Source organism: Octopus sinensis, linkage group LG6 (assembly GCF_006345805.1).
Source record: "Octopus sinensis linkage group LG6, ASM634580v1, whole genome shotgun sequence".
In the NCBI taxonomy this organism is placed as follows: Eukaryota; Metazoa; Mollusca; class Cephalopoda; order Octopoda; family Octopodidae; genus Octopus; species Octopus sinensis.
This window is the reverse complement of record NC_043002.1, coordinates 91,677,747-91,702,158: the sequence shown is the minus strand read 5'-3', so window position 1 is coordinate 91,702,158 and position 24,412 is coordinate 91,677,747.

Here is a 24,412-nt window from a genome sequence, read left to right as displayed (position 1 = left end):
CTTCCATCTCTTAAGAATGCCATCTCTGCCTTTCAGCAGATCTCTTCCATTCTTAGATCGAAGAGCGGCCGTCATTGTAGATTTTGTTTGAAAGGTTTGCTTTATCTAAGTATAAAGCACTTTTTTGTTTTGAGCATCAGCATTTATTTGTATGTCAGACGCCAATCTCGACTATGACTATCAGTTTTCCTGCATAACTCACAGAATGCGTTCAGAAGTGGGTTTTGTACGCGGGAAATTTTGTTCCAGTTGAAGACGTCTTTCCTTTTGATATCCCTTCTTGTATCATTTTGCTACGTTCCCATTTTGTTGTAGCCTGTTTGCGTCGAACTAGTCTCTACTTTGCAGGCGTTGTAACAAGAATTGCATGAGCTGAAATTATGAAGTTCATTTCTGACGACAGCCTATGATGTGTCATTTATTGTTACAATGCGTTCTTAGAAAGCATCTTTCACATCTTGTTGATGCTGTTTCTCCCATCTAGTCGCTTTGGGATTTTGACTTTATCATGATTTCTGACAGCTAGTTTTATTATCAAACGCTGTCTGGCTCTTACTAAAGCACAGCCAGTCGAGCATTCGGCACATAGAAAGAACGTTGTCGTCAGTAATCAACTTCATATTCCAGCTCATGAAATTCTTGTTACAACTCCTGCAAGGTAGAGACGCAAACAGGCTATAAAAACAATGCTTTACAACAAAATGAGAACGTAGCAAAATGATACAAGAAGGGATATCAAAAGGAAAGGCGTCTTCAACTGGAAGAAATCTGCACGATACAAACATGCATACATTCATACATACATATACTGTTGTTGATGTCAAAATTTTGATGTCAAAATTACAATAAGGGAGCCCTGGATCTAGGTTAGAAAACAGCTCCTTCTCTATTGTCAAGAAATCTAGAATTAAAACTGAATAATGTCATACATACATAAATACATACAAACATGCATACATACGTATGTACGTACATACATATATACATGCATATGTACATGCATACATACAAACATATATACATACACACATGATGATAGCTGTCCCCTCGTTATCGAGTATGGCTATTGCACGAGGCTTATCTGTTAACGGTGCTGTGATCGAATGTGACTTTTTTGCCCAGCTAAATATCTACAATGTCTTGTACAGAATTGGCAGCTAAAACCTTTACCGGCAATAGTCGGCTATCGTTGTAATTGGGCTGCCTGTACCTCTGCATGTCGTTTAAGTCTGCGCGACGAATCACACTCTTTTTCACATGCCTGGCAGATATGATTAGTATGGTGTGTAACATCACCACCAGCGGTCAGGTAGTCAACCATCAGTCTCGCTTTGTGACTACGAAGATGACACTTGAGTCCTGCTTTACTGAAGCAGGGTTTTCACAGACACTGCATGTCAGCGCCATAGGAAGACCCTTACCGTCTGGAAGTGCAACAGCGATGCTCTACCTGACATCCCTCATCACTTTCTCATGCGCAACTCGAGATTTCTCAAAAATAGCTGTCCCCTTAAGCACAATCCTTCTCCACCTGCTACGGTCAATAGCTATGCCCTCACATGTGTCAGGAGAGATACTAGCATCTCTCAAGGAAGCCTTCGGCATTTTTGGTTTATGTAGAGGTCGTTCTCCTTTAGCTTATTCTCCATAAAAGAGTTGTATTGGCTTCCTTGAATCTTCCATCCTGACCAGATGACCACTCTCCATCTGAGCCTTTGCTTCAACACAAGAGCTTCTATACTTACACACCAAGAGCCTTCCACTAGCTCAAGATCACTGATGAGGTCCTCCCACTTAATGCCATAGATCCTTCTGAGACATATCTGATGGAAACGTTCCAGTTGTTTAAATCTTAGAACGCCTGTAAAATCACACAAAAAAGAAACATTTGAATTAAATTGTCTTTACACTGGAGATACAGTTTTACAAATAGCCCTACTCATGTAAGAACCTTTACATTTATTGTAAATTATAAGGCGCAATACGTAGGCTCTGAAACAAATATTTACATTCTATGGAAAGACTATTAACATATATTACAGCGTTAGCAAAATCAAGGCTTTGTAATGGTGCATCCTAACGACCTCATCCAGAGTAGTCCGTTCGATTCCCGAATCAAAATCACACAGAAGGGATACACTAATATGGGATCCTAGTGTCTATTTTTGTGCAATAGTTCAGTCTTGCCTTCAAAATGAAGTAATTCCATATATCTAAGAGACTCAGCTTAGCAGGTGATACAAACGCCAACATAAAGTGAATGCCTAAACAGAAGGTAAAACGTGAAGTCTCATTCAAACTAATATAAATTCCAATCTTCACAATATCTTCAGAGTCTTTTAATCAGTAAATGTCACTATTAACTTTATAATCTTTATATATATATATATATATATATATATAAATAATTGAGTAGTTGAATGAATTATCTTATTATGGATAATTCGGTTAACCGATACCTGGGTAGCAAATTCACGTCAGAAAAACACGGTTGAAGCTACATGCCTAGGGCAGAGATCACGTGCTATCGTGCGGAAATTTGTATGTTTTTTTTAAATACAAATATATGAAAGAATGGAGTTGAACGACGAATTAACAAAATTCCTTTATTTTATTTTCGACATATGTTTCGAAGGCTGCATATTCCTAATTTCGAAGGAATAAGGGGTACATTATGCCGCCTTCTCATCAGGAAAAGTAAGGAATTTATGTCAGCATCAAGATGCACAAAAACTTTTAGATGACTGCCCGCACAGAGCCCATAGCGATAATGAGTGTTTCTTTAAAATATTCCGTTATAAACAGTGACGTCAAAAATGGTTGAATGTAGAAAATTCTAGAAGGTTCAAGGGTTCAAATAAGGTTGGAGGAGAGAGACCTAAGAATAGGAAGGTAAAAGGGTGCAGGTCAAATGAATGGTGATTTTGTTGTTTTCTTTTGTGAATGAGTGCCTATGTGTGTGTATGTATATAATTGCATTAATGGCTATGTGTGTGTATGTGTGTGCGTGATTGTGTGTGTGGATGGGTAGATGCTAAAAACAGACAGTGGTGAAGTTACAGGTTTGTGTCTGTGTGTTTGATTGTGCTTACGATAGAGAGAGAGAAAGAGAGAGAGAGAGAGGAGGGCGAATTAGAGAGACAAAGGTAAAACACACCTCCATGGGTTGGGTAGTAGTCCTTTAAGAGTATAAAAATTGACTATGGGGGTGATATATAAATGGGACTATATTACTAAAATTCAAGGAGGTTATCTATATTAATCATTATTCATATGAGTGAAAGGTGTGTTTTTGTCAGTGCATGCATCTATAGGATTTCTCGACCATTGTATTTAATAAAGGGACTTTGGCGAATAAGATATGGAAAAGTTCGGAATTACAGACACCACAACATTTTCTGCCTTTATCAAACGGAAAGGATACAGACAATATGGACCATTCCAGCTTGAAAGTTGTATTACTGTCCTTAAGACGCCAAACTATTTTACTTAGTGCTGTGATGTTTTCTCTTATCTCGGAAAGTTGAATAATGGTTGGAGATCCTGTGGGCTAATTTAGAAGTAGTTACCCCAATGTAGAAGAAGACATCGGTACCGGAAGAAATTTTGCACTGGTAAATGGAATTTCTAATTTTGGAATTGCTGGATAAGAACTTTAATCTGTTAGGGTTTACCTCCGAGACTAAGACGGAGTTTTTATTGTTATGATTGGTGTTAATATTATTGCTAGCATTGACCACAATACTATTCATATTATTATCATTACTATTAATTGTACTATCATCGGTAATTTCCCTGACTATAGGAATGCTGGGGTTGTTATCATCAATACTACCACTGTTATTATAAATGCTGTCGTTATTACCACTAACACTACCACTGTTAATAATCCGACTAATATTATTAACGCATCGGATTTTATTCCCTCAAATAATAATTATATATCTCTCTCTATATAAACGGCAGTTTGTCTGTGTGTGTGTCTGTGTGTCTGTTAGGTTGTACCCTCACCCTGACCACGGTTTCGACCGATTCTGATGAAACTTGATACACACATAGCCCAATGTCATAATTCAAAACTAACGCAGTGAACATTTTGAAAAGTTCCCCCAGTTCTGAAAAAAATCGATAAATTCGACATGGGGTCGAGAATCAGAAACACAAACCACAGACTGTCTAGGGGACGCAACTCGACCTTTTTAACTCTCAAAAAAATTTACCATCATTTCTTTTTCATTTTTTGCTATTTTTTGGCTATAGCTCTCTAAAAATGCTTTATAGTTATTTCCCTTACAAACCCGAGCAACGCCGGGTGATACTGCTAGTATATATATATATATATATATATATATATATATATATATATATATATATGTATATATATATATATAACGCACAAAGCTCTCAGCCTCTTAGTTACTCAGTAACTTCTGCCGATTATTAATTCTACAAGCAGATAGACACACACACACACACACACGCACACACAAATAATAAATACATGCATAAATGTGTGTGAGGGGCGAGTGCAAGCAGGACCGCGCGTTTATGAAGGCTTCTTTGCAACACGTGGTTTCACTTTCAGTCCCACTTCCTGGCACCCTGATCATTTTGTTTTACCATAACACCGTGCAAACCAATTCTTTGTGAGTGAATTTGATTGAAATAAACTGCGTAGAAGCCCATCTGACAACCGCTGTTCCTTTGTTTATGTACCCCCGTTACCTGGCGGTTCGAGAGAAGAGACCGGTAGTAAGAGTACCGGGATGGGGTCGATTTGTTCGACTAAACATTTCATGGCTTTGCTCCAGCAAGGCAGTAGGTCAATGACTGAAACAACTAAAAATAGATGATATATATATATATATATATTATATATATATATATATATATATAAGTGTGTATATGTGTACTTGTACGTGCCCGTGTTTGTGTATAAGTGTGTTTATGGATCTATGTGTAGACACGCGCACACAAGACCGATAATACATATATATGCGTCAGTATGTTTACGAACGTTTATGCAAAACTTTGAGCGGAATCCGAATTAATATCTCCGATGTCAATGACCTGAGCTGCAGCGAGCAAAAATTGCTAATGATATGGAAACCCACATAATAGAGCAGACAGTTAAGTCTATTTTTATATATGATATATGCTAGAATGATGACTTGTGCTAAGGATTACAGACTCGTACTCACACACGATCACACTTATGTCTACAAACACACTTACACACATGCACACAGATATATGCTAATATGGTAGATATGCGTGTTTGCATGTGTACAAATGTGTAACGCTGGTTTCTACCTACGTATATATCTCTTTGCCTGTCTCTATGCATGTCTGTCTACCAATCAATCTAATTTATTTAGTTAACTCTCTAAGGCACTTATCTATTATCTATCTATTTTTCTCCACATATATATATATATATATATATATATATATATATATATATATATATATATATATATATATGTATAGGTATGTATCTGTCTATCTACCTATTCATCTGTCTATCTATCTTTCGGTAAGTATTTATCTCTCTCTCTCTCTCCCAATACTGCTTATATATGTCTTCTCACACAATCCTATGTGTTCGTGTTAGCGTGTGAGTTATTTGTACGCAATTAACTGAGACAGAGATGGTCAACAACCTGTTGAATGAGAGACGTTTGATCCTGACATCGACTTATCATGCTTATGCTAAGTTCATTTAACTCACAATGGCGCAGTCTGTATAGCGGTAACGTTTCCAAAGATATACGTGTTCATATGAAATACTATTTTCAGAAAAGGTGTGAAGATAGATTGGCTCCATTAGGCAGACGGAACAGTGTAACTCTAGCGTGTAGTCAACCGCAGTATCTATTGTGTACACTGTAAAATAACCAACTTTGGTTTGGGATTAAACTTAGAATTTAAGGATAGGTCGAGGTTTTAAGGATTAGGATTAGGGTTAATGTTTAGAGTTGGGTTTAGAGTTAAGTTTTACATTTACGGTTAGGAGTTAGAGATTAGGTTTAGGATATAAGGTTAGGTTTAATTAAGGGTTTAGGGTTAAGGTTAGAGCTTAGTGTTAGTTTTAGAGTTACGTTTAGGGTTGAGGTTACGGTTAGAGATTAGGACTAGAGGTTAGAGTGATGGAGCAGGTTTCGGGTTTAGATCTTACTTTTAGGTTTAGGTTAGGGCGAATAGTTAGAGTTAGGGTTAAAGTTTTGCGTTCAGGATTCGGGTTAGCGATTAGATTTAGGGTATAGGGTGTAAGCTTAAAAGTAGGGTTCAGTTTTAGGTTTCGGTTTTGCGTTACATTGCGAGCTAAAGTATAAAAAGCCAAGTAGACTGCGCGATGATGTGGTGTTGACATAACTTACACAGCATAATTCTGGGTGTAGGCAGCTACTGTGTGGTTAAGAGATTGCTGGAGACATGTTGTACTTGGTCAATCTCACTGAATCTCACTGAATGGCATATTGGACAAGTGTCTCCTAATGTTGCCTTAGCTTAACCAACATCTTGTGAGTGGAATTTTGGTAACTGGTCCAGGAGAGCCCATCGTATATGTGCATATATATATCTGTGTGTGTGTTAGTATGAGTGCGTGCTGGTTGTGTAAATATTAATGTAAAATTTGTATATAAACACATCTGTGTGTGTGCATAATATATATATATATATATATACATGTATGTATGTATGTATATATATATATATATATATATATATATATATATATATATATATATATATATATATATATATATATATATATGTATGTATATATATAAATACATACATAAATACATACATAAATACATACGCATAAATACATACATACACACAACACAAACATTTATGTACATATATGTATATGTACGTATTTAAAACATTTTTGAATTGCTAATTTTTAATCTTAATTTTTATTTCATTATTGTTGGTATTGTTTTTATCTTTTTTATTGTTGTTTTATTATTATTGAGTGAGAGAGCAGAGCATGCCATCAAAGTGACACTAGGGTAAAATATACGAAGCCCAGTACACCCACCATGACTACCCGTATGATAAGGGTACACCAGACTCATGCATCACAAGCGTGTATGCGTGACATGGTGGTCTCATATCAAGCTAAACAGTGCATGTCCTTCTTCAGGTCGAGTAGCCCATCCCACTCAAATGGTCCTTTAATCAGTGTTGTTTAAGGTTGTAGAACGAAACACCCATGTTTCCAGAGGTAAATTATTCAAACTCCATAGAATTTCTCTCAACACATGGCTATGATGCTCCCCCATTAATTCTGCTCGTAATCAGAGAAGCACATATCGTCAGCCACTAAGAGACATGCTCAATTGGTTATGGTCAAACAACTGACAATCAAATCTGTGTTATTGAGCCGAATATTTACTGTATCTCATCTTTTATAGCAAGACAAAACAATGTATATGATAGCATTATCATTTTTTAATAGGAGGCGCAATGGCCTAGTGGTTAGGGCAGCGGACTCGCGGTCGTAGGATCGCGGTTTCGATTCCCAGACCGGGCGTTGTGAGTGTTTATTGAGCGAAAACACCTAAAGCTCCACGAGGCTCCGGCAGGGATGGTGGTGATCCCTGCTGTACTCTTTCGCCACAACTTTCTCTCACTCTTTCTTCCTGTTTTTGTTGTACCTGTATTTCAAAGGGCCGGCCTTGTCACACTCTGTCACGCTGAATATCCCCGAGAACTACGTTAAGGGTGCACGTGTCTGTGGAGTGCTCAGCCACTTACACGTTAATTTCACGAGCAGGCTGTTCCGTTGATCGGATCAACCGGAACCCTCGTCGTCGTAACCGACGGAGTTCTTCCCTATCATTTTTTTTATTATTATTATGATTAGTATTGTTGTTGTTGTTGCTATTATTATTATTATTATTATTATTATTATTATTATTATTATTATCATCATCATCATTATTATTATCATTATTATTATTATTATTATTATTCAGTAGTTTTATTTTTATCACCCGGTTTGGATGGTCTGTCCTAGGAGCTTTACGTAAATATGCCAGACATTTTCTCGGATCTCCCCAAAGCTGGAGCTGCTGCAGGGCTTCCCGTTCGAACCGGGACGCAGAAAGTCTGTGTTGGCTTATGCGGACATCACCGTGATGGTGTCTGACACTTCAGATGCAGTCGGTATATCGTTGGAGGAATATGAAAATTTGACAGGAGCAACACTTAATCCGGAAATGTCGGTAGGCTTGTAACTCAGCACCTGGAGATGGAAGTCCATGCCGTCCAACTACGTCGTCGGGCACTGGATGGACCGGCAAAGTTGCTTGGGGTTTGGTTCGGACCAGAATTGGAACGAGGTGACGAGCATGGTAGCCAGCCTCACCCAGAAATGGGATACGAGGAAGTTGTCTCTGAAAGGTGGGGCGGAGGTGGCGAAAGCCTACATTACATCCGCCATCTACTACCGATTGACCGTTGTGCCTTGCCCCCATTCGCGCATCGCCAATTTGGAGCGCCTCCTCTTCAAATTCTTGTGAAGGGGACAGGTTCCATTGGTGAAGTGGTCTATCTGCTGCCAATACCCTCTACGCGGAGGGCTGGGCATACCGTGGCTAATGATGCACAGACGTGCATTGAGGCTGCAGCGTCTCCAGATATTCTGCCTAAACGGAGAACAGGTGTAGTCACCATTTGTCAAACAGGCTTTTCTCCAACGCGTCTCCCTGACTGAGCTGCAGTCCTGGGCCAAGAAGAGACCTGGAATGTTGCCAGACACTCACTGCCTTCTACCAGACGGGCAATGCGATCGGTGGAACATCCACTCTCGAGTTCTATAGAGAGTTTGTGGAGGGAAAGAGTGATGACGTATTGGGAGAGGCTGTAGGCGTCGACGAAGTCGAACTGACCAGTCTGTACCGGAGGGCTTTCGAGCCGGGAACGACTGATAACTTCCAGAAACCCCTTAGTTGGTAGTGCTCCCGGCGTGGGGGGGTGAGAGGCACTGCCGGTTCGAGATAAACTCTAAAGGCACGGAAGTGCTGTCAGACGGACTTGGCCGAATGCGCGCAAAGCGACGAAACCGTTCTGCACGCACTCGTTCAGTGTCCGTGCATTACTGACTTGTAGAGTTATGTTCAACAGCTGTTATCACGTGTAGGACGGATCCGGCTATCGGCCGAGTCGAGAGTGAAGATCGATCCGCGCTTTCCATTGGTCTGGAAGGGCAGGCAATTTTACTCTGTCAGACAACAGTAGCGAAAGAGGTTAAAAGAATTGAAGACAGACACTTTTCTCTTTGGCCAATCCCTTATCACCTTTTTCAAATTTCATTTGGAAAGGAAGATGCAGGTGCGAAAGAGAAGTGTTGCACCCACCCACCCCCGATACATTTGCTAAAAGGTGGGTGAATATAGCGAAAATGGCCCGTGTGAGTGAACCTACTCTAGTAATGCCTTTGTATGCTAGTGAATTTGAGAGGGAGAAGGGTGCCCTTCCCGGATATCCTTGAAGCGTCGAGTAGTCCAACTCCAGGTGGTTACCCACCGCCTATTGAGGAACTTTCATTGTTATATTCTTCTTGTTTGATATTATTATTGTTTTAATTGTGTACTCATTGTTTCTGTGTAAAATCCCCTCTGTCCACGTCTACTGTATTGTCCCCTATATGTCAGTCCTGATGGCCAATAAATTATTATTATCATTATTCAGTTGTCTTATTTTTATCACGTGCTTTTACTGCATTACCGAGCGCACCTCTCTGTAACTTGGGTATGTGCTGTGGTTTGGTGGGGTGCTCTTATTTTCACTGTATTGAAAGTGCTTTACGTAGGATGTGTGCGGTACATAGTAGTGCTATTTTCAGTATGTTGTATTTTCTTGTAAGTCCTAGTGTTTTTTCATATACTATATAATTTAGCCTGGTCATATTAACATTTGTTTCTGCGGTTATTAGTTCTGTGACGGCCAGGTTCATGCTATTTATTATTGATGTTGTTTTATTATCAATTTTAATTTTAGGAGGTACAATCGATGGCCTTCAGTTCTTTCATTATGCTCATTTTTAGAGTATCATAATCATTAGCTTCACCTCCACCGTTTCCAGGTCTTAGGTTTGTTTCGTATTTCCTCCCGTTCATTATTATTATTATTATTATTATTATTATTCAGTAGTTTTATTTTTATAGCGTGCTTTCACTTCACTACCGAGCGCAGCTCTGTGTGCCTTGGGTATGTGCTGTGATTTGTTGTGATGCTCTGATGGTTATTGTATGGAAAGTGTTCTGCGTAGGATGTGTGCAGTGCCTAGTAGTGCAATTTTCTGTATGTTATATGTGTTTGTAAGTCCTGGTGTTTTTGTTATGTATTTGTCTGAATATTTTTTTATCATGCCTAATGCGCCTACTATGATAGGAATTGTTTCTGTTTTCAGGTTCCACATTCTAGTTACCTCTATTTCCAGGTCTTTGTATTTTGAGAGTTTCTCCATTTCTTTTAGAGACACGTTGTCATCTGCCGGTATTGATACATCAATTAGAAAGCATTTTTTTTCTTCATGATCTCTGACAACTATATCTGGTCTGTTGGCCTTAATTTCTCTATCTGTGTGTATCGGCATATCCCAGAGTATGGTTGCTTTCTCGTTTTCTGTGACCTTTTCTGGTGTGTGCCTATACCATCTTTTTTCTGTTGTTATTCCATAATGTTGGCATAGCTTCCAATGTATGTATGTTCCAACTCTGTCATGTCTGTGAATATATTCCTTCTTAGCCAGGACTGGGCAGCTAGAGATAATATGATTTATTGTTTCTTGTCCATCTCCACATATTCTGCAGTTACTTGTAATATTTCTTTTCATTACATGTTTTTGGTAATTTCTGGTGGGGAGGCTTTGGTCTTGTGCTGCAATTAAAAATCCCTCTGTTTCTGCTTTGAGTCCTGAGCTTCTCAACCATTGCTGGGATTTTTCTTTGTCTATTTCTTTTGCGTTTAGTTTAGTGCAGTATTTACCATGAAGGGGCTTTTCTTGCCATCGTTTTACCATGGCTCGTTGCTGTTCTATTTTTAGTTTGGATTTCATTGTTTTATAGCTTTTGTTGTTTCTTCATCATCTTCTTCTTCTTCTTCTTTGTGTTTATTAGGTGGTATGATTTCTTGTTTGTATTTGTCAGCTTCCTTAAATACTGAGAACAGTTTTTTGTTTTGCTCGTGTTTTGCTGCTATCTGGATCAGTTTTCCTTCCTTCTGAAGTAGGTATTTTTGCAGTCCTATGGTGGTTATTTTATAGTAGTTTTCCAGCTGTATAAGGCCTCTACCACCTTCTATACGTTGTATATATAGTCTTTCTATGTCAGATTTTGGGTGATGCATCCTAGATCCTGTCAGTATTTTTCTTGTTTTCCTATTATTATTATTATTATTATTATTATTATTATTATTATTATTATTATTATTATTATTATTATTGAGTGAGAGAGCAGTGCATGCCATCAAAGGGACACTGGGGTAAAATATACGAAGCCCAGTAAACCCATCATGATTACCCGTCTGATAAGGATACACCAGGCACATGCATCACAACCATATGTGCGCGACATGGTGATCTCATATCAAGATAAATAGCGAATGATCTTGCGGGTGGGGCCCAGTTAGAATTTTCTTCTGGTCGGTTAGCCCATCCCACTCAAAAGGTCCCTGAATAAGGGTTGTTTAAGGATGTTGAATGAAACACCCATGTTTCCAGAAGTGAATTATTCAAACACCAAAGAATCCCTCTCAACACATGGCTATGATGCTCGCCCACTACTTCTGCTCATGATCAGAGATGCACATATCGTCAGCCACGAAGGGACATGCTCAACTGGTTACGGTCAAACAACTGACAAGCAAATTTGTGGTATTAAGCAGAATATTTGCTGTAGCCCATCTTTTATACCAAGACAAAACAATGTACATGATAGCACTTCCAGTCAGTTAAGATCAGAAGCCATGAGAGCCGCTGCTTGGTACTGCATCAGGGCATTTATTATTATTATTATTATTATTATTATTATTATTATTATTGTTGTTGTTGCTGTTGTTGTTTTTGTTGTTGTTATTATTACTACTACTACTACTACTACTACTACTACTACTACTACTACTACTACTACTACTACTGTTATTATTACTATTATTCTATTAAAATTGTTATTGGTGTTGTGGATGTTGTTATCGTCGTTATTGCTTTAGTATGACCCATTATTTCGTAAAATTATTTCAATTCTTTTAATCTTTAGTTTGCTCCAATGCTAAATCTAGAAAATTTAAACTTTAGTTCAAGTTTTAATCCGTCATCCATTTAATGGTTTAAATTTTAAAACTCATGTAATGAGATTAATTTCAACAACTCATCTTGACTTTATCTCATTTGAACCTCACATCTCTCAATCTATTTTATATCCTAGCTAATCAGAGCTTTCTCGACCTCTTTACTCTTTTACTCTTTTACTTGTTTCAGTCATATGACTGTGGCCATGCTGGAGCACCACCTTTTAGTTGAGCAAATCGACCCCAGGACTTATTCTTTGTAAGCCTAGTACTTATTCTATCGGTCTCTTTTGCCGAACCGCTAAGTTACGGGGGCGTAAACACACCAGCATCGGTTGTCAAGCGATGTTGGGGGAACAAACACAGATACACAAACATATACACATACACATACATATATATATATATATATATATACGACGGGCTTCTTTCAGTTTCCGCCTACCAAATCCACTCACAAGGCTTTGGTCGGCCCGAGGCTCTAGTAGAAGACACTTGCGCAAGGTGCCACGCAGTGGGACTGAACTCGGAACCTCGGGGTTGGGAAGCAAGCTACTTACCACACAGCCACTCCTACGCCTAAAGCCACTCTTACGACCTCTACATCACATTATAATTACTACTGATATATCATTCGTCTTCTAGTACAATCCCCCACCACCACTATACTTGATAGCACCAAAGACTTAGGTTGACCATGTGTAGAAATGGCCCATATTAAATTTTACATATGAAGAATATCTAACCTAAAAACAATACTAATATGTTCATGTGTGTTGACCTGACAACAAATATTTTATGATTGTCCTTTTCCCAAATTTCTGCCATTCTATACCCCTGCTTCTTTTAAATGACTCGTTCCTCTATCTCTTACTTTTCTTTATCCATTGGTAACCTGTCTTTCTCTTTTTATAGTCTACTTGCATCTTTCCATCTTTTCCTCCCTACGCCATGCATTCACAATTCCTTCAGTGTTCTGCTTTGTTATAACCAGAAATAGCTCTGACGAAAGTAGCATTAATTTTTTTAGGTCGTTCAATTTTTCTCAACTGATCAATAGACTAATTGAGTAAACCTATCAGTAATGTACTTATGATGACTACTGGAAACAGCTGTAAGCCAAATTTAGGATCTAGTTTTTTTTTTTTTTTCCATTCGCAAAATATGCATTTTTTCAAAGGAAGTAAAAGACCTGAAAATCGACTATAATAATGTAGCCTTTCAGTCTCATTGCTTTGAAGGTATGATGTTATGGAGAAAACAAATTGAAGGAAAACGTTACAGAGGTTTAAAAGTAAAAAATAAAAAAACTGGGTATTTTTGGCCAATAGCGAAACAGAAATTTTCTGCGTTTAGCAGAGCGGTGTCGACTCTAAGGCTGTACCCTGTGAAATTTATAGTTTAGCGTCTGACGTGTTCATTGTAGGTTTCTAAATAAACAGAAATCTTTATATATAAAAGTGAAGTTGTGTGTCTGTCTCCTATGATTTAGATTCCTAACTACTCCCACATTTTGCGGTGCAGTTTAACAAAAACCGGGTATCTTATAGTCGTGATTCATATCGAGCCCTTCTGGGTATTAGCGCGCGTGTACGATGAGTCTACAATTAAAAAAAATTTACCATCCTTTTTTCCATTTTAATGCACTTTTTTGCTATTATATAAGGGAAGTAACTCTCTAAAAATGTCTACGATGAGTCAGCGATTTAAAAAAAAATTACCATCATTTTTTTCCCATTTTTAATGCATTTTTTTGTTATTTTTTGGCTATAACTCTCTAAAAATGCTTATATAGTTATTTCCCTTACAACCCCGAGCAACGCCGGGCGATACTGCTAGTACCTAATAAAATCAACATGTATCACTTTACTGTTTCTTTTTTCACTTCATTGATTGAACGTTTTTATCATTTGTTATATTGATATATTTTCCTGCATGCGTTTAATTTATGCGTATTATGTATACCTGCCATGTATTTATGTACATCATTAATATATAAGTGTGTGTGTGTGAAAAGGGGGTGTCTATCTCCAAAACTCCTAAGTTGAGTAATGTTTTCATGCTTGGATTTGTAAACTACGATAAGAATAACACCGGTCAACAAAGAATTTGTCCCAAGGAAAAGAATACCTGTATCTTATATGTTTTTTCACGCAGAATTCAAAAATAATGACAAATTATCTATATCACCCACAGTTTCTCTGTTCCACGATATCACTCTCAGTTCCTGTTACGTGGACTAAATTTCAGTTAAGCTGTTGAAATGTGAAGTTAACAGTTTAAGAAATACTCCTAATTTAAGTTTTTATGAATAGAATTAACCTAGTGAAATCACAAATCAAGCTGTCTGAGTCAATGAGTCCCCAAAATATATGAAATGAAACATATGTAAAAATACTAACTCACAGAAAAAGAACAGAAAAATACTAACATACAAAAGCACAGAAAAACATGTACTATACTAACACATAGAAAAATTAAAACAAAATACGCAGGTGAAATCAACATAGACAACAGCGGCACAGACAAAGTGAATCACAATACAGCGTGCAGTTGTCACGGTAACAAGCAGGTAATGCCACGCTGTCTGTTGATCGGCTGAAATTACCCAAATTTCCCAACTTTAACTCCAAATAACATCAGATTCTTTAATTTACGAGATAAAGTAATTGATTGATTGTAATCAAAATTCAGAGTTGTATCGATACACCAAAATTGAAAGCAATCTGATCAAAATTAAGGGATCTCATTTTGTGAATAAGAAAGACTAGATTCCAAATTTGCTCTACTAAAGGTAAAATATGTAATAGCCATTATCTGTAACTTGTCTGATACACACACACACACACACACACACACATATATATATATATATATACACACACACACACACACACACACACACACACACACACACATATATATATATATATATATAATGTGAAATGGTATTGATTCAGATTCATATGAATTTGGAAATCGTTAACGTAATATAATTTTTTTTTGCAGAATAATCTGCCCGAATTATTTACTAATGTTAACCTCTCAAAGGCGGCCGTATCTAAGGAGCATTTAAGGCTCATAATGCTTTGTGAATTCACAAAGGGAAACGGCAACAAAAGCAGTCTGAAATATCCATTCTGTTTATGGGGAAGAGTGTTTGAACGAAAGAAATTGCATTGGAGAAAATAGTTAGTAAAGCTCAAAAGTGTTATTTCAGCCTCGGAGAGGCTGAAATATACGAAGTTTAAAAGTGTTTAGTTACATTTAGTTACATTAAAAATGTTTAGTTACGAGAGAGAGAGAGAGAGAGAGGAGAGAGAGAGAGAGAGAGAGAGAGAGAGAGAAAGAGAGAGAGAGAAGGGGTGTGAAAGATTGTGGAAAATAGTTTGGATGAAATTTTGGTGAATAGGGAGCAGGCAGTAACGGATGGAGTAGGTAAATCAAGGTGGCCAATAAATAACAAGGATCTTGTTCTTCTATTTGCAAGGTCAGTGTCTCCTTGATGGATGACTGTTATACATAAGACAAAGAACCGCAGAAATTGTATTTACCTCAACAGACGTTATTGATTGGTTGAAATTGCCGAATGCAAGAAATTTAACAAGAAATAGCTTACAAACTACAGAAATCCAAGAGAAAAATATGTTTTATGTAACACATTCTACCAGTATAGGAAGTTTGAAAGTGTTTAGTTACAAAGAAATTATTTTAAAAATCTGTCGGTCAAAGTGGAAAGAATCCAGTAATATAATATGTAGAATTACTAAGATGGTAGAAACGTTAGCACGCCGGGCGAAATGCTTAGCGGTATTTCGTCTGCCGCTACGTTCTGAGTTCAAATTCCGCCAAGGTCGACTTTGCCTTTCATCCTTTCGGGGTCGATTAAATAAGTACCAGTTACGCACTGGGGTCGATATAATCGACTTAATCCGTTTGTCCGTCCTTGTTTGTCCTCTCTGTGTTTAGTCTCTTGTGGGTTGTAAAGAAATAGAAATAGGTACTTCGTCTGCCGCTACGTTCGGAGTTGAAATTCCGCCGAGGTCGACTTTGCCTTTCATCCTTTCGGGGTCGATTAGATAAGTACCAGTTACGCACTGGAGTCGATATAATCGACTTAATCCGTTTGTCTGTGGGTAGTAAAGAGATAGGTATTTCGTTTGGCTTTAGGTTCTGAGTTCAAATTCCGCCATGGTCGACTTTGTCTTTCATCATTTCGGTGTCGATAAATCAAGTACCAGTCGAATACTGGGGTCGATCTAATCGGCTGGCCTCCTCCTCTAAAACTTCAGACCTTGTGCCTAGAGTAGAATAGAATATGTAGCATTACTTTCAAAAATACCAAATACGTAAACAAAATTTCTGTTCTGTACAATGATTTTCTTTTCACATTAAACACGTAATAAGTACCAATGTATGATGTAATAGTCAGACTTTTACAACAGCCAATTAGCCTTCATCACTGGTATGCGTCCCGTCACAAACTGCTTGCGGGAATTAATTGTCTAATTAGATATTTTTGTTAGTGATGAAGTGTCAGTGTGAATTTAAATTTTGTCAAAGTTGAATGTCTGTTGCATTATCAAAAATGAATGGTACAAGTTTTGAATGCTGGCAACTTTTACAATTCATTTCACTACTTTAATTAAAAAATTTAAAACCAGTATTCTAATATACATAAAAATAACTGCTATAATAGCTAGTATTAATAAAAGAAAATTAGTTGCCGGCGAAATTTCGATGAAAAGTTAACGTGTAATTATTTTTCCATTAATGTAAATAGAAAGTGTGTGACATATTTCTACATATTCGGTTGAAATTTATAAAAAGTAGAATCATGAACGTCATTATCGGACCAAGATGTAAGGAATGTGAAAAACTAAAAGAGACAATCTTAATATTCTTGAATGAATCTTGATGCCAGCAGCAATCTATTTTCGAAAGACTTATAAATGAAAATACTACTGTAACACAAAGAAGTTATGAAGTGAGTGAGATAATTGCAAAGGTAGTGAACCTACATATCGAAAATAAATTTCTCAAACAGTGTACAGTTGCTGTCAAATGAATTTTCACTCCAGAAAAGTCGTAATGTTTGTGAATATTTGTTAATCCTGGGGAGCTATTTCTTACTGTATAAAAGACATGGGTAAGGATATCAAGATATCATTGAAGCCAATTACAATGGAAATTGTGTTGTGCTGGCCAGGAGTTGTATTTGAAACATCAGTTTTACAACAACTAACATAAGTTTGGCTATATTTGTTGCTGGAATAACGGTGAAGTTCAAAATACGAAAAAGGTTTAATTGCTTTAAAATAAATGTATATAATTATCAGAGCTGAAGTTAATATTACAAAGACCAAATAAACAATACAAAACAAGTGATTTTGTTATGCTCCACGCAAAACTGATTGTACACGATACAAATTATGCACGAATTGTATCGGTATCTCAATAGAGAGTTTTACCCTTTTTAAATGAGAAATAATAAAATGTCTGAACTAAATTCTAATACCTAATTCTAATTGATATATATTTATTGTACATCAGTTCGACGATAAATCATAGATACACATTCTTTACGAAGGTATGATATACTGGATACATTAAGTTCATAAAGGAATTGGATACATATACATTAAATTCATTAGGAACTGTATAATAAAAAAGGGTTTTAGTAATTTTTGAAGGATCTCGAAGTAGGGTATTGAAATATATGGTACTATGGTGAGGATCACTGAATATGTAAAAGACCCGTACTCAAGTGCTTCTGAGAGATGAATGATGAAGTGAAACTCGTTATGGATATTAAAGGTATTCTTGTCCTGCAAAATGGTTATGTGAATTGGCATTTTTGTCAATTTCATTAGCTACATAAAGAATTTTGGTTTCAAATTAAAGGAGTCGAATCAGCTCATTACTTCTATTCTCGCCAAATTCATGAGTTCTAAATTAATTCTGCAGTTACTCTTGTAACACCACTGAAAAAAAAAAAAGAACCTTGTGTACTACAATTTTCAACACTTAAAGACTCGACACACAATCAATGTACAGCACGGTACAAAGTGTTGCAATCTTTTGAATCGTTTTCAAAAGAGGTTCTAAAATATTTATGAGCTCGAACTACGAATATAGAAAAACGTCTTTTGATGTGAAGCCAGATGAACCTCCTGATTCTTTGCAACATGAATTAATTCATTTATAATCAGATAATGACTACTTTGATATCCAAAATTAATACTTCGGAATTTTATAAATCCTGTGTAAATATGCAAAACTAGTGACTTTTGAGAAATGAAATACTGAAGACGCCAACACCGTTTTCCCCCACTCACTGATGTGAATAACTTTTCTTAACATTGAATTTAACCAAATGCCACTTGTGTGCTTCATTGACGGAAAATAATTTTTCAGCCAGCATAGTGTTTTTACAACCTTCCCCATTAAGATATAAGCTGTAAGGTTTCATTCAATTTGAGACAATATCCTTTGTGGCCTCTTTGGTATTTAGAGGTGTAAAATCTTTAAAATCATCTGCTTAAATATTACATTATAACGTTTAAATTGATTTTATTTAGTGCCATCGTCTGCATACCAATGACTTTTGTAGAACGAGTCGTTATATTTCTCGACATAAATGCACTTTCCACAAGTTTGTTATATACTTACAATTTGTTCCTAGAATTAATAAAGGCTCCCTTCTCCTGTTATACAAGCTCCGTTGTTAGGTCGTATGTTGTCTGTCTGAGATCAGTTTATTAATTGTAATCTGTTGCTACAAATGAATTTTTAAACGGTAATATTTGGTAATATGTTGTTGCTGCTGAAATTCGACCAAAATGGTTAATGACACTTAGTTTAGGTAATTAGCAAAATTTAAGAATCATCCACGTAATTTTGCATTCCATAATAATTTCTGGTGAGAGCAACTCAACGAAAGATACTTAATGTGGTCGCCCAAACTGCTCAATATTGTAATACAATCTCCTTCAAATTAAACACTATTGACTATACATAGGAATGGCACATTAGATAATGGAGTCTATTACATACTAAATGGTAGAATGATAATAGCTGGAACGTCTTTGATTTCAGAACTGCTCGATGACAACTAACCTGGGAACAACAAAGCCATCTAGTGAGTAAATCTAAGTTTACCCAGCAATAACAATAACAAAAGCAACACTTACTGGCGAGTAAGCTTAGGATTATGGATCATCAACAACAGTTTCTGATGATTTTAATTTTGTTTTCGACGACCTCGTTTTTTAAAGAGAGTGAAAGGGATTAATAGGCAATTTTGTTGTAGATATTCACAAGTGCTCCAATGTTTTATGAAGATTGAATTTAGTTATGGTAAGAATATTCATTTCACAATATGCCATGTTATATATATAACAGGGAGAGGTTGTATGTGTATGTGTTGTTAGCTATATCTGGGAGATAGCGAATGAATATGTTGTAAGTATATACTCTTTTACTCTTTTACTCTTTTATTTATTTCAGTCATTTGACTGCGGCCATGCTGGAGCACCGCCTTTAGTCGAGCAAATCGACCCCGGGACTTATTCTTTGTAAACCCAGTACTTATTCTATCGGTCTCTTTTGCCGAACGGGGACGTAAACACACCATCATCGGTTGTCTAGCAATGCTAGGGGGACAAACATACACACACACACATATATATATATATATATACATATATACGACAGGCTTCTTTCTGTTTCCGTCTACCAAATCCACTCACAAGGCATTGGTCGGCCCGGGGCTATAGCAGAAGACACTTGCCCAAGATGCCACGCAGTGGGACTGAACCCAGAATCAGGTGGTTGGTTAGCAAGCTACTTACCACACAGCCACTCCTGCGCCTATATGATTAATTTAATAATTAATTATCTCTTAATTGAAAGTCAGAATTTTATGGATTTCGTTGTTAGCTAAGATTTCTATCAAAACATTCCAGTGGAATTAGAACATATTTTTCGGCCTGTAGAAGGTCCAAAATAATCTTTCGAAAATTTCAGAAATAAAACTTACAAGAGTCGCTAATGCTCCGAAATTTAATTTCTCTGAATCGATAATATTTCGCGTCTGCATCCTAGTGTAGAAGAGTTGTCTCTATTATTTGTCTTTTCAGTTTGTGATTTATACATATACATTTATACACGCAAGCACACACGCATACACACACATGCGCGCACACAAAAAGAGAGAAAGAGAGAGATGGAACAAGTTGACTGGAAATTCATTATAAAGTTACCTCTACTTTTAATGTAATCTCTCGATCAGTAACGGGATGACACTTCATTAATGCACCCTATTGTTATTCTTAAATCTGTGCCTTAAATTAATACACTAATTTGATGTCCATAAATTTATGCATACACACACACCTATTTCTTTACTACCACAAGGGGCTAAACACAGAGAAGACTAACAAGGACTGACAAACGGATTAAGTCGATTATATCGACCCCAGTGCGTAACTGGTACTTATTTAATCGACCCCGAAAGGATGAAAGGCAAAGTTGACCTCGGCGGAATTTGAACTCAGAACGTAGCGGCAGACAAAATACCTATTTCTTTACTACCCACAAAGGGCTAAACACAGAGAGGACTAACAAGGACTGACAAACGGATTAAGTCGATTATATCGACCCCAGTGCGTAACTGGTACTTATTTAATCGACCCCGAAAGGATGAAAGGCAAAGTTGACCTCGGCGGAATTTGAACTCAGAACGTAGCGGCAGACGAAATACCTATTTCTTTACTACCCACAAGGGGCTAAACACAGAGAAGACTAACAAGGACTGACAAACGGATTAAGTCGATTATATCGACCCCAGTGCGTAACTGGTACTTATTTAATCGACCCCGAAAGGATGAAAGGCAAAGTCGACCCCGGCAGAATTTGAACTCAGAACGTAGCGGCAGACGAAATACCTATTTCTTTACTACCCACAAGGGGCTAAACACAGAGAAGACTAACAAGGACTGACAAACGGATTAAGTCGATTATATCGACCCCAGTGCGTAACTGGTACTTATTTAATCGACCCCGAAAGGATGAAAGGCAAAGTCGACCCCGGCAGAATTTGAACTCAGAACGTAGCGGCAGACGAAATACCGATAAGCATTTCGCCCGGCGTGCTAACGTTTCTGCCAGCTCGCCGCCTATGCACACACACACACACTCACACTCACACATACACGTACGCACACACACACACACACACACACATACACACACACACACACACACACACACACACACACACACACGCAGTGTATATAGTCACAACATAAAAATGGTGAGATGAAAGTTGCATAAACCGATCAAAGAAAATACCATAGAGTATTTAGTATCGTACTGCTATCATCTAATTTGAAGCATTCAAAAGTCGACTTCATCTCTCAATAGTCGAAGTTGAAAAACTATATTGTAGAAATATATTCATTCAGTTGAAACTATTAAACTATTATAGTACATATTAACTCTCCCAGCAGAATCGGTAAGAAATAAAGTTAATTATCTCCCTTTATCTTTTGACTTTGAAATCAATTTGGAGTCATCTTTTTCTTTCATAATTCCATAGTCAACAAAATAGATTACCACTGAATTACTGTGGGTTAGTTAATAGATTCTACCTGCTCTCTTCGGAATTTGCAGTTACTTTGGATGTACTAGAAACTTGTTTCATTTCAATAATAAAATACAACCTCTTCCGACACCCTACCGATGTTCCGTGCCAATTCTTTTTTACTTTTATCAGTAATCGTTTTCAGGACGTTACGCACGTTAGATGTTTTCATTTTACCTCAACATTTAGCTACAAATTTCGTTTTTTAGTCATACCTCCAAAACAAATGTTGCGTTCATCTATCTATCAGGTCATCCCATAAGTTCTGTCCGACTTTACCTTTTTTAAAATTGAATTAAATTTAATAGTATTTTAGAATGTCTATTCAAGTTAAGAATCATTTTTATGCACTTGTGTACATTTAACGTAATTAAATATTATTTCACAGAATTATAGAATTAAAATTTCTTTGATTAAAATCCTCTCTAACATGGAAGTATCCAAAGAGCACATAATGCTTTATGAGTACAAAAAAGGAAACTCTGCAGCCGAAGCGACTCGAAACATACACTCAGTTTATGGAAAAGAATGCTTGAATGAAAGAATTTCCAGAAGATGGTTTGCAAAATTCAGAAGGAAAGATTTCAGCCTTGAAGATGAAGATCGAACAGGACGTCCAGTTGAGTGTGATGATAAGCTCCTAAAGGCATTACTTGAAGAAAATCCTGCATTATCAGTTGAAGAATTGTCAATAAAGCTTAGTTCAAACCATACGACTGTTCATGGTTATCTTCAACAACTTGGAAAGGTTCCTAAACTTGGAAAATGGGTGCCTAATGAATTGTCCAAAAGCAACTGCAAATCCCGAGTTGACATCTGCTCTTCTCCCCAGTCTCGCGAACTCATTTCACCCTTTTTCGATAGACTTGTGACTGGTGGCGAAAAATGGCTCTTCTATCGAAATGTTAAACGTCGTAAATAGTGGCTTGGTAAAAGGGGGAAAAGCTCAACCACAACCGAGAAAGGAACTTCATGGGGGGAAAGGTTCTTCTCTCTATCTGGTGGGATTGCAAAGGAGTAATTCATCTTGAATTGTTACCACCTAATACAACAATCAATACTCAAGTCTACTGTCAGCTATTAGAGAGTTTGAACCAAGCTTTGAAGAAAAAAAGACCCGCTTTAGTGAATCGAAAAGGAGTGATGTTTCATCAGGACAATGTGCGACCCCACACTGCAAAGATCACATCACAGAAGATCGAAGAGCTTGGTTGGGAAATAATACCTCATTTATCTCATTCTCCTTACCTTGTTCCTTCAGACTACCATTTGTTTCATAGTTTACAGAATCATTTGGGGGACATAACTTTTGCAAGCCAGGAGGAGGTCGAAACTGACATTTCAGAGTTCTTTGCATTGATACCAAAAGAGTCTTACATTGATGGGATCAAAAAACTTGTAAATAGATGGAAGGAAGTCATAGATAATCAGGGAAAGTACATTGATGATTAAATTTCAATTAAATGTAACATTTGATCACTTGTTTTCTTTATTCAAAATTCGGACAGAACTTATAGTATGACCTGATACATAGTGGTGTAAAATGTACGTGAAAATTCTATGGACATAACTGGACAAACGGTATATATGTGTTGGTTGAATACATCAGATTATCCATTAACAGCTGCAAACATAGACGAGGGAGCGCGTAGGTGTTGATCTATCATAGAAAGTCAACTGTACAGTAACCTAACAGTTCTTCTAATGAACCGATATATTTACCATTTCTCCAAAACAATCTTTATCCTTTTTTTCATCAGCATATTATCTGATCACTGTTTAATCCTATCTCGGTAGACTCCCTTCAAAATGTCAGGCCTAGTACTAAACTAGAAACAATTAAAGCGTTTAACAAGCAGAATCGTTAGATCGTCGGAAAAATTATTCCTGCACTTTGTATTCTGAGCTCATTATGCCGCCAAGGGCGACTTTGGACTCCCTTGTTGTCCATATAATGTGTAAACTATCAGGGTTTCATGCCATTCGTGTAAAAAAATTCTTAGTGATCAGCAAACTCTATTTTACATCGTCATTCTTCTCTCATTCAACAAAACTTTGACCTAACTGCTTCCCAAATATTGAAATAAGCTTGCTGCATTTTAACAGATGTTTTATCCTTAGACCAGAACTTGTAAAGTAGATGTTGTTCATCAAATAAGCTTGAGCCAAGGAGATCATTTTCATGAGACTAATTTCGAAGTTTACGTTTGCTTAATCCGAACACTTCTGAGACGCATCAATACGTTAGGATCAGATGTCAACAGCAGAGGGATTATTTTCATTTTGGAGTTTTTCGAGTGCTGCATTGAATTTAGCTTGACATTTCGATTGATCTTATGGTCTTTAAGTTTTTATACATTAAGCTTGAGTTTTGGTTTATGTTCCATCTTTTAAATTGGATGTTGCTTTTGCTGAATCTAAATTATACACGTAGCATCAGCAATTTATAATCTAACCAAA